Here is an 11,874-nt window from a genome sequence, read left to right as displayed (position 1 = left end):
ACATATTCTGGCTTACGTGGATTACGACGTTTAATCCATCACCTCAATTGGTTGATGATGTTACTTGAGAAGTCTTTATACTGTATGCTCAGAAAGTATGCTTTGAACATTCTCCCACATACCTGTTGATACTTGAAGCATTTTCCATTTTCCAACTCTTCTAATATTTCGTTGGAGTAGACCGGAGAGAAGAGTGGGACAGTGTTTCCTTTACAAACTCCCGGGAGTCATACAACTATATCACAGATATAGTGCAAGGGCGCTAATTATAACGAATATTGTCAGCATGTGCATCAGAAATTCGAATTTAATGTTCACCGAAGGCGAGCAGTATTATCACGGTTTTCTACCTATGTTGTTACATACAGTGACCATGGCAGGCCTACACCAAGACGTACAGGGATTTCATTCATATGGAGCAGTCCCAGTGTGCACTTCCCTGATCGTCTGCCGAAACTCTAATTTCCATCAACCTTGTAAGATATCGTTTTCCTTTACTTAATAATTCATTTACAAACTTATAAATAATCGAGTACACTGACATCCTTCGTCGTTGACCCCTTCAGTTGTGCCGACGACGGCGGACGACGAACATTAAGTTGGGGCGCTGCCGTCATTCTCAGGAACCACAGGACTTAAATTCACCCAACTTCACTTGCTCCATCACTGAAGTTTTTCCAAAACATACGTACACAATTTCTAGGGCTCTTTATCTCATAATCTCGATATTTATTGCTCATTGGTTTATTCTTATTTTTTTCGCTTTGCATGTGCGCAGTTCGTTAGACTTGGGCCCACTTGCACGCGCAGCTTGGCGCCGTCCTTCACTGATTGTATTATAGTTATTATTCTTTCTTTGATTTACTGAATATTCCCAGAAGAAAGTCAATCTCAGGGCTATATAGTTCGAACTTTGACTCAGCCTTTGAAACCATGTCCTGTATTTTATAAAGACAGACATTTTACTCTGCTCTCTCTCGTTCCTTCCCCGACAAAGACGCACAACTATCCCGCCGGTTCCCCTCCTGCTATGATAGCAATTTTTTAATTGCATTTCAGAAGCAGATGGACGGGAAGAATTTCAGATGACGCAGCAAATTTTTCACTTCATTCCGAAAAAGTCGCGTGGCCTTTACGGACAATACATACATTGCGAAGGCAGGGGGAATATTTCTTTCTCTTTTTATTTATTTTACTTCTGAGCTGTTTCGGCAAAACATTGTGGCTTGTTTTTGTGCTTCGATGTAATTAGGTAGGCAGTCTCTAATTTGTAAATTTGTACAAAAGAATGGTAACTCTATTTTAACAAAGCAATGCACCATCACTGAATGCAGCCCAGAAGAGAATATTTTGGCCCAGTTTCTGGAATATCCCACGTTAAGTACAAGAGAGCGCTTTTTACACTGATCAGACTGCAGGTTGCTGACAAAGCCGATCACCGCAGTTTTCAACGTGCAATTCTTTCTACTCAGTGCTGTTCCCTCTGAGCTGCGAGAGTGAGTGGCCGCGCAGTAACTGAAATGCTCCCGCAGACTTCACCTTTGTTGCCTGATCCCGGGAATAAAGACAGACGGGAAAAAAATAACCAAATGTGACAGATTTTGTTTATTATGATATATTTCATTATTCCCATTTGTTAGCTATTTTTTTTTCAGCTTTGATTCTAAATATCCACAGTATGCATACAACAAAAACGAATGAAAGTAAAGTGCCACGCAGTGTTCAGGCCGTATTAAAAATTTCCTGCTCAGATAAAAGTTTGATTCTAGTATCTGGAAGTAAAATACAGGCGACGTTGGTAAGTGGCCTCTGGAAACATAAGGCGACCGAATGGTCGAAGAGTAATGTGACGGTGAGCAAAATGGAGCAGTCGGGAGCTGCATGAACCAGGACAAAGGTTCTTCTGCCAACGGGAGTGACATTGAGAACGCTGCATGGAACGCAAAACAATGTATTTACCTCAGTGAAACCTCTATCATTATGTTCAACAGGTCCGCCTAGCCTTGCCAAGCAAGCAGCGAGTGGTGCAAGTGGAAAGGCCATACTTACTTCGCGAAACTTTCCCGGAATATCACAATACACAGTCATTAAATAAGAGCCTTTACTCTATGTATTTTGCTGACAGAAACCCCCGGGTAACTTCAAAAAAGGGCAGAATTCACAGTTATATTTTTCTAATGTTCCAATTTCCAGAATGATCAGAACCCAGAAATGCAGAGATTAAAGGGAAGTGCAAGAACATCCTCCTCTTTCTATTAGATCTAAATATTGAAATTTGTATTTATTCACTATGTTCTGGCGATTAAAGCAATAAAACCGGAAGCATTTAAACTGGAATGTCCTATTTGATATCTCAAATTTACCTCTTTTTCGGCTAAACGCACCCACACAAATAAATCGCCCAATATCATGAAGTTACTGATTGCTTAACCTTGTCATAACGGGAAATAGCTAGTGAATTTCTTGTGAACTGTCTCCATTGCTCGTAACATAAAAAAACTTTCTTAGTGAGAGGACAGGCATCGTGGAGAGTGATACGGCTATTATGTGCGCACCACAGCACACCGCATGATTTAATACTTCATACACATAGACTCCAAACACATGCCTAACGAAGAATATGCAGTTTGCCTTTGTTACTCCTTGCTGCATCTTCCTGCCAACCGTTTAGTTTCCAGCAGACCTCATGCCCTATTGTAATCCAATGAAGTAATATCTCTCAAAATTTGTGTAAAACTCTGCCTTTTGCGTTCGCTTCCCGTCGTGCATGACAGAAACCAGGATGTAGCGGAGTGAGAAGTGGAATCAATATACTGACCAGAGCTTCTTAGATTCATAAAAGTAGGACAACATTACAGATGGAAATAGATGGGGATATTGTATAACTCCAGAAATAATCATCACTAATCAGGGGGTCGAAATAGATACACTGCCGTTGGTGTCCGGAGTCAGATCCGTCAGACGTTTTAAGTCATTGCAGTTATCAGTATATAACTCTATTTTTAACATGCCTGTACACACCATTCACAAATTCTGATTTTATTTCTCTCTGACACTCACTAATATCACGGGAAAATGTAATCGTATATTTCTGACTTTAGATGTTATGCCCTTCAATATCCGGCCTTTTGAACAATGCTACGCGATTCCGAGCATGGTGCGAGTAACAAAACATCAGCCGGGCAAAGCAATTTCACTTAAATTTCCTATTTGCTCGTGAAGTATCCGAACGTCATCTACAAATTTAGACATGCTTATTCCTTCATTCTGCTTAACGAACTTCAAAACAATTCTCATAGTATCCGAAGATCGTCATGACGTACTTACCGCTGCCCGTTTGTATACGGAAAACGAACGCCATAATTCCGAGTCATTGAATCCCTGGAGGGCGAAGAAGACCTGGAGAGCCAAAGACAACTTGGCCCCGGACAGCAGAGGCAGAATACGGTACCTGATCCACACCTGGGACACAGTAGAGGAGACGGCTAAGGATAGACAGAGATGAAGGATCTTCGTTGCTGTTGTCAACGCCAGCGGCATAATGTGAAGTAAGAAATAGGTGTTCCGACAGAAGTCGTTCTACCCAATTGTTCGGCTTTACATCCTGTGTTGAGAAATACCGAAGAGATAGATATAGACAATAGGTGCAGAAGTAGACCATTCGGCCCCTCGAGTCTGCACCGCCATTCTGTGATCATGGCTGATCATTCACTATCAATACCCAGTCCCTGCCTTGTCCCCATATTCCTTGATTCTCCTATCCATCAGATATCTATCTAGCTCCTTCTTGAAAGCATCCAGAGAATTGGCCTCCACCGTCTTCCGAGGCAGTGCATTCCACACCTCCACAACTCTCTGGGCGAAGAAGCCCTTCCTCAACTCTGTTTTAAATAACTGACCTCTTATTCTCAATCCATGCCCTCTGGTACTGGAATCTCCCAACATCTGGAACATATTTCCTGCCTCAATCCTATCAAATCCTTTAATTATCTTAAACGTTTCAATCAGATCCCCTCTCAATCTCCTCAATTCCAGCGTGTACAAGCCCAATCTCTCCAATCTCTCTGTGTAAGACAGCCCTGCCATCCCAGGAATCAACCTAGTGAATCTACGCTGCACTTCCTCAATTGCCAGAATGTCCTTCCTTAAACCTGGAGACCAAAACTGTACACAATATTATTAATATTAATATTAATATTGTGTATACAATGTACACAACAGGTGTGGTCTCACCAGGGCCCTGTACAAATGCAAAAGGACATCCTTGCTCTTGTACTCAATTCCCCTTGTAACAAAGGCCAACATTCCATTTGCCCTCTTCACTGCCTGTTGCACTTGTTCATTCACCTTCATTGACTGGTGAACTAGGACTCCTAGGTCTCTTTGCATTTCTCCCTTACCTAACTCTACACCGTTCAGACAATACTCTGCCCTCTTGTTCCTGCTTCCAAAGTGGATAACTTCACATTTATTCACATTGAATGACATCTGCCAAGTATCTGCCCACTCACCCAGCCTATCCAAGTCTCCCTGTATTCTCCTAACGTCCTCTTCGCATGTCACACTGCCACCCAGTTTAGTATCGTCAGCAAACTTGCTGATATAGTTTTCAATGCCCTCATCTAAATCGTTGACATAAACTGTAAAGAGCTGTGGTCCCAATACAGAGCCCTGTGGTACCCCACTAGTCACCTCCAGCCAGTCCGAGAAACACCCATTCACTGCTACCCTTTGCTTTCTATCTGCCAACCAGTTTTCTATCCATGTTGAAACCCTGCCCCCAATGCCATGAGCTCTGATTTTACTCACCAATCTCCTATGTGGCACCTTATCGAATGCCTTCTGAAAATCTAGGTACACAACATCCACTGGCTTACCCTCGTCTAACATCCTTGTTACACCCTCAAAAAACTCCAGAAGATTAGTCAAGCATGATTTGCCCTTGGTAAATCCATACTGGCTCGGCCTAACCCTATTTCTGCCATCAAGATGAGCCACTATTTCGTCCTTAATAATGGACGCAAGCATCTTCCCCACGACTGACGTCAGGCTAACAGAGCGAGATAGTTGGCTTTTTTTATTCCAAGTCGCCAAAGTCTAGTTAGCTGCACTATTACTTATGTCTATCCCCTCTAAGGTTCATGAACCTTGTAGTCTGATTCTCGAATGGAACTTCAGCAGCTTCATCTTCACGATTCAGTTTTAAATCCAAGGTATTGGTTTTACCTCTCGAGTTAGAGAGCCACAGCGCCCGCGGCTTTGCATGAAAATCACCTAAAACGTTGATCAAAACGTGGTTAATCTGAAAACGTAACACTTGCATCTTTAGACGAAAAGAAGGCGAGGCAAATCCAGCGTCATTAAACATTTAAGTTGGAAAACAGAACATTAAGAATCCTTCCACACCTCCACGCTTGTTTTGAAGATTCACGGCTGGTGGATCCTCCACTACGCTTCGGCAAAATGTCGGACTTGGAGCAATCTCTTGAAATGGAATGAGCTCTGGAGAGAGAAGGAGCCCAGATGGTGCATGCAAACTACTTCGGGGGAAGTATCCAAATACGGTGTAATCTGATTTATCTCATGTAGGCAGTCTCATTATGACCGATATTGACCAGCTCAAGGGCTCCGTGGCTTAAGTGGTCTAAGCGTCCGTCTAGTAAACAGGAGATCCTGGGTTCAACTCCCAGCGGAGCCTTTAGTTTATGGGGTGAATTGGAATGTTTCATAATGAACTGCACATTACATATTACACTGCTCCTGTAATGACAAAAATAATGTCACAAAAAGGAACGGAACAATATCATAGACTGCATACTAAACATAGTTCTTGAAAACTTTGCAGCACTGATGTTTTCTGCCCGGAAAGAAACAGGTCGACGGATCAAACTGGTGACACTTCTGAGAAGCTTGCTTACATTTTTGTCATATTTTTTTCAGTGTAGCGTTGGTGTATGGTGTCAATCGCTTGTAAAATGCGGCCGTGTCCTAATCTGTGGTTTTACCTGGTCTTAATGAGAATCGTCCCGTTTCAAAGTCTTTCCAACCGAATTCCGATCAGTTCGCTGCTTATTTCAAGAAACCGGGGAGATGCCGTTACCGAAAGGAGCGAGAATACATACAGTTGTTAAATACTCTTATACCCACAATGTTCAATAAGCAGAAGGCAGGAACTCCAAGTTTCCACTGCAGCGCCCGCCCATCTGCAGTGTTCAGCATCTCCGCAGTGTTAGCAATGACCCAGAGACAATACTGGATCGTCGCCACTATTATTTATGATTCCTGCATTTTGTGGTGGGATTGGAACCCACGCCTCGTAGAGACTGGAGCCTAAAGCCAGCGCCATAGACCGCTCGGCTGCACTACTACATATTTTGGATTATGTGGATTACGACTTTTAATGCATCACCTTGATTGGTTGATGATGTTAACTGAGAAGGCTTTCTACTGTATGATCAAAAAGTATGCTTTGAACATTCTCCCACATACTTGTTGATACTTGAAGCATTTTTCATTTCCCAACTCTTCTAATATTTCGTTGGAGAAGACCGGAGAGAACAGTGGGACAGTGTTTCCTTTTCAAACTTCCGGGAGTCAAACAACAATATCACAGATATAGTGCAAGGCCGCTAATTATCTGGAATATTGTCAATATGTACATCAGCAATTCGAATCTAATGTTCAACGAAGGCGAGGAGAATTGTCACGGTTATCTACCTATGTTATTACTTTCAGTGACCATTACAGCCCCTACACCAAGACTTGTGCTCACTTGAACGCGTAAGTTGGCGCTGTTCTTCACTGATTGAATTATAGTTATTATTCTTTCATCGATTTATTGAGTATTCCCGCAAGAAAATCATTCTCAGGGCTATATCCTTTGAAATTTCAATCGACTTTTTAAACCATGTCCTGTATTTTTTAAAGGCACACATTTTACTCCGCTCTCTCTCGTTTCTTCACCGTCAAAGACACAAAACTATCCCACCGTTCTTCTCCTGCTATGGCACCAATTCTTTAATTGCATTTCACAAACAGTTGCATGGCAAAAATTTCAGATGAAACAGCACAGTTTTTGCTTGATTCAGAAAGAGTCGCACGGCTTTTATGGACAATGTGTACATTGTACAGGCAGGAGGGATTAAAACTTCCTCTTTTATTATTTTAGTTCTGAGCTGGTTCGGCACAACATCGTGGCCTGTTTCCGTGCTTCTGTATAATGAGGTAGCCAGTCACTAAATTGTAAAATTGTCAAAAAGAAAAGAATGGGACTCTATTTAAACAAAATAATGTGCCATCACTGAAGGCAGCCAGGAAGAGTATATTTTGGCCAGTTTCTTGGATATCCCACGTGAAGTACAATAGAGCGCTCTTTACACTGATCAGACTGCAGGTTGCTGACAAAACTTCTCTCCCCAGTTTTCAGCGTACAATTCATTCTACTCTGTGCTTTTACTGTGTGAATGGCCGCACAGTAACTGAACCCGCAGGTAACGCGCACTTAACGTTTGTTGCCGGATCCCAAGAATAAAGACAGACGGGAAAAAAGGATAACCAAATGTAACAGATTTTGTTTATTATGATATATTTCATTGTTCCCACTTATTAGCTGATTTTTCAGCTTTGATTCTAAATATCAACAGTATGCATATAATAAAAACGAAATAAATTAAAGTTTCACACAGGGTCCAGGCCGTATAAAAATTTCTTGCTCAGATATAAGGTTGATTGGAATATCGAGAAGTAAAATACTGGCGTCGTTGGTAAGTGGCCTCTGGAAACATATGGCGACCAAATGGTCGAAGAGTAACGTGACGGTGAGCAAAATGGAGCAGTCGGTAGCTGCATGAACCAGGACAAATGTTCTTCTGCCCATGGGGGTGACATTGCGAACGCTGCATAGAACTCAAAACAATACATTTACCTCAGTATAACCTCTATCATTATGTTCAACAGGTCCGCCTAGCCTTGGCAAGCAAGTAGCGAGTGATGCAGGTGGAGAGCCCATAGCTACTTCGCGAAACTTTCCACGAATATCACAATATACAGTCATTAAATAAGTGCCTTTATTCTATAGATTTTGCTGACAGAAACCCCACAGGGAACTTCAAAAAAGCGTAGAATGCGTAGTGACATTTTTCTAATGATCCAATCTCCAGAACGCTCAGCACCCAGAAATGCAGAGATTCAAGTGAGGTGCAAGAACTTCCTTCTGTTTCCATTAGTTCTGAATATTGAAATTTGATTTTACTCACTATGTTCCGGCGATTGAAGCAATCAAACCTGCAGTATTTAACCTGTAATATCCTATTGGATGTCTCAAATTTACCTCTTATTCGGTTAAACGCCCCCTCTCCCTCACAAATAAATCGCCTAATTTCATGACGTTAGTCATAGGTGAACGTTGTCACAACAGGAAATAGGTAGTGAATTTCTTGTGAACTGTCTCCACTGCTCATAAAACTTTATTAGTGAGAGGACAGGCATCGTGGAAAATAAAACGGTTATTACGTGTGCACCACAGCACACCACTTGATTTAATACTTCATATTCCTAGACCCCACTCATATGCTTAACAATGAACATGAAGTTTGCCTTTGTTACTCCTTGCTGCATCTTCGTGCCAACCGTTTAGTTTCCAGCAGACCTCATGCACTTTTGTAATTCATTGAAGTAATATCTCTCAAAATTCGTGTAAAAGTCTGCCTTTTACGTTCTCTTCCCGTCATGCATGACAAAAATCATGTTGAAGAGGAGTGAGAAGTGGAATCAGTACACTTACTGGAGGGCAACATTACAGATGGTAATTGATGGAGATATTGTATAACCCCAAAAATAATCATCATTAATCGGGGGGTCCAACTGGATACACTGCCGCTGGAGTCCGGAGTCCGATCCGTCAGATGTTTTAAGTCATTGCACATATATCAGTATATAACTCTATTTTTAACATGCATGTAGACAACATTCACAAATTGTGATTTTATTTCTTTCTGACACTCACTAATATCACGGAAAATGTAATCATATATTTCTGACACTACATGTTGTCCTCTTCAATCTCCGGGCTTTGGATCAATGCTCCTCGATCCCCAACATGGTGCGAGTTACAACCCATCAGCCGGGCAACGCTTTTTTCTTAACTTTCCCATTTGCTAGTGAAGTGCCCGAGCGCCATCATCCCTGCACAGATTAATATGTAACCAAGCGTCAAGAGAAAATTTAGGCAGGTTTATTCCTTCATTCTGCTTAACGAACCTCAAAACATTTCTGATAGTAGCTGACGAAGTCCTATCTTCAACCGTCAACACGTACATATCTCGGTTTCATCTGTATACGGAAAACGAACTCAATAAATCCGATTCAATGGATCCCTGCTCGGCGGAGGAGATATGGAAGACCAAACACATCTTACCTCTGGACAGCAGAGGCAGAATACGGTCCCTGAACCACACCTGGAACACAATAGAAGAGACGGCAAAGGACAAACAGAGATGAAGGATCTTCTTTGCTGCTCTCAACGCCAGCGACATAATGTTAGGTAACAAAAGGGTGTTTCAGCAGAAGTTCTTCCAGCCAATCATACGGCGTCATCTCCACTGTTGGAAAAATAGTGAACATATAGTTATGGCACAGATAGTTGGCTTTTTTTCTCCAAGTCTCTCCAGTGTGGTTAGCTTGACTATTTCTCATGATAGAAAGATGGCGAGGCAAATTCAGCATCATAGACCATTTATGTTGGAAAACACAACATTGAGAATCCTTGCACGCTTCTAAACTTCTTATGAAGATTCATGACTCGTGGATCATCAACTACCTTTCGGCAAAATGTCGGATTTGGAGCAATATTTTGAAATCGATTGAGCTGTGGGGAGAGTAGGAGCCCATATTATGATTGCAAACTATATCGGGGAAAGTCTCTAAACACAGAATAATTTGAGTTATCTCATCTAGGCAGTCTCATTATGACGGATATTGACCAGCGCAAGGGCTCAGTGGCTTAACTGATCAAAGCGTCTGCCTAGTAAACAGGAGCAACTGGGTTCAACTCCCAGCGGAGCCTTCAGTTCATGGGCTGAATTGGAACGTTTCATAATAAACAGCACATTACATTTGCACATAAACTGCACATTACTACTCCCGTAATCACGAAAGGAAAGGAAAGGAAAGTCACAGAAAGGAATGGAACAATCACGTCGTGTACATATTAAACATTGTTCTCGAAAACATTGCAGCACAGTTGTTTTCAGCCGGAAAAGAAGCAGGACGGCGGATCAAACTGATGACATTTCTGAGACGCTTTCTTGCCTTTTTATAGCATTTTGGCAGTGTAGCGTTGGTTTATGGTGACAATCGCTTGCAAAATGCGGCTGTGTCCTAATCTATGATCTCAGATCGGGTGCAGGTTATTCTCGAGAGGGAGGACAAGAATCCAGTTGTTTTGGTCCATGTAGGGACCAACGACGTGGGTTGGATGAGTGAGGGTGTCCTGCGTAGGGAGTTAGGTGCGAAGCTGAAGAGCAGGACCTCCAGGGTAACAATCTCAGGATTGCTACCTGTGCCACGTGCGAGTGAGGCAAGGAACAGGAGGATTATAAAGATTAATACGTGGCTGAGAGGATGGTGCAGGAGGGAGGGCTTCAGGTTTGTAGATAATTGGGCCTTGTTCCAGGGAAGGTGGGATCTGTTCCGAAGGGAAGGTTTACACCTGAACTGGAGCAGTACTAACATTCTTGCAGGGAAGATTGCTCGAGCTTCTTGGGGGGGGGGTGGTTAAACTAAATTTGGAGGGGGCGGGGATCCAGAATGTGAGAGAGGAGAGCGAGAGGAAGAATAAAGGACAGGTGGGGACTAGACGGTTCCGGAATATTAAGTGTGTAGAAGAGGAAGGTGGGGCGGAACAAGTGATAAGGAGAACTCGTGTACACAGGGATGGTCTGACGGAACATGGAGTTAAATGTGTTGAAAGAATAAGTAAATGTAGGAAGAACAACAAAATTCTAGCGTCGTATAGCCCGATGGGAGTTCGGGGAGCTGGGTTAAGCACAATAGGCAGCGATTCAAACAGAGAGAGGAGAAATGGGTTAAAAATTCTATATCTGAATGCACAAAGTGTCAGGAATAAGGCGGATGAGCTTGAAGCCCAGGTGCGAATGGGTAACTATGATGTTGCTGGGATAACGGAGACATGGCTGAAGGGAGACCAGACCTGGGAAATGAATGTAAAAGGGTATACGTGCTATCGCAGGGACAGAAATGTGGGCAGAGGGGGTGGGGTAGCCCTGTTGGTGAGGAATGAGATTCAGTCCTTTGCAAGGGGGGACATAGGGTCAGGAGAAGTAGAGTCTGTGTGGATAGAACTGAGGAACAGTAAGGGCAAAAGGACCCAAATCGGTGTTGTCTACAGGCCACCAAACAGTAGCATGGATATTGGGTGAAAGTTGAATAGGGAGTTAACATTGGCATGTGGCAAAGGTAATGTCGCAGTAGTTATGGGGGATTTCAACATGCAGGTGAACTGGGAGAATCAGGTTGGTGCTGGACCCCAGGATAGGGAGTTTGTAGAGTGCCTACGGGATACATTCTTGGAATAGCTTGTACGAGAGCCGACCAGGGATAAGACTATTCTGGATTTAGTATTATGTAATGAACAGGATTTGATAAGCGATCTCGTAGTAAGGGAGCCATTAGGAGGTAGTGATCACAATATGATAAGCTTTTATGTGCAATTTGAGAAGAATAAGGGCAGCTTAGAGGTGTCAGTGTTGCAGATGAACAGGGGAAACTATGGAGCCATGAGGGAGGAGCTGGCCAAAGTTGACTGGACGGATAGCCTAGCAGAAAAGACAGTGGAACAGCAATGGCAGGTATTCT

At 42.7% G+C, this 11,874-nt stretch overlaps 1 non-coding gene across 1 annotated transcript; it reads left to right on the top strand.

Moving 5' to 3' along the window:
- The first annotated feature begins 5,624 nt into the window (after positions 1–5,624).
- Positions 5,625–5,698, top strand: trnat-agu (transfer RNA threonine (anticodon AGU)). Its single transcript has one exon. It is a non-coding gene; the product is annotated as a tRNA-Thr (tRNA).
- The last annotated feature ends 6,176 nt before the right edge of the window (positions 5,699–11,874 follow it).

This window comes from Hypanus sabinus, chromosome 6 (assembly GCF_030144855.1).
Source record: "Hypanus sabinus isolate sHypSab1 chromosome 6, sHypSab1.hap1, whole genome shotgun sequence".
In the NCBI taxonomy this organism is placed as follows: domain Eukaryota; kingdom Metazoa; phylum Chordata; class Chondrichthyes; order Myliobatiformes; family Dasyatidae; genus Hypanus; species Hypanus sabinus.
The sequence above is the reverse complement of the archived record's forward strand: the minus strand, read 5'-3'. Positions and strand labels throughout refer to the sequence as shown.